The following is a 245-nucleotide window of genomic DNA, read 5'->3' on the forward strand; positions in this document are numbered from 1 at the left end:
AATCACTTTATACGCTATTTCGAAATCGAATGAATTGAGCAACTGTATTTCCTCAGGTTTCCATTGGAAAAGGGGCTTTTTTGTATGCAAGTGATGATCGATTGGCGGAGAAGCCGCTCCCGTGTGGGGTGGCCGTGAGAATGATTCCGAGTCTTCCTGACCAGACCCATGTGTAACTTGTAAATAAATAGGTTTGTAAGTGCCTAGCTGAGTAATAAGATAAGTGTTGGGGATATAACTATTTA

The sequence above is a fragment of the Triticum dicoccoides genome, chromosome 2A (genome assembly GCF_002162155.2).
Source record: "Triticum dicoccoides isolate Atlit2015 ecotype Zavitan chromosome 2A, WEW_v2.0, whole genome shotgun sequence".
Taxonomy (NCBI): domain Eukaryota; kingdom Viridiplantae; phylum Streptophyta; class Magnoliopsida; order Poales; family Poaceae; genus Triticum; species Triticum dicoccoides.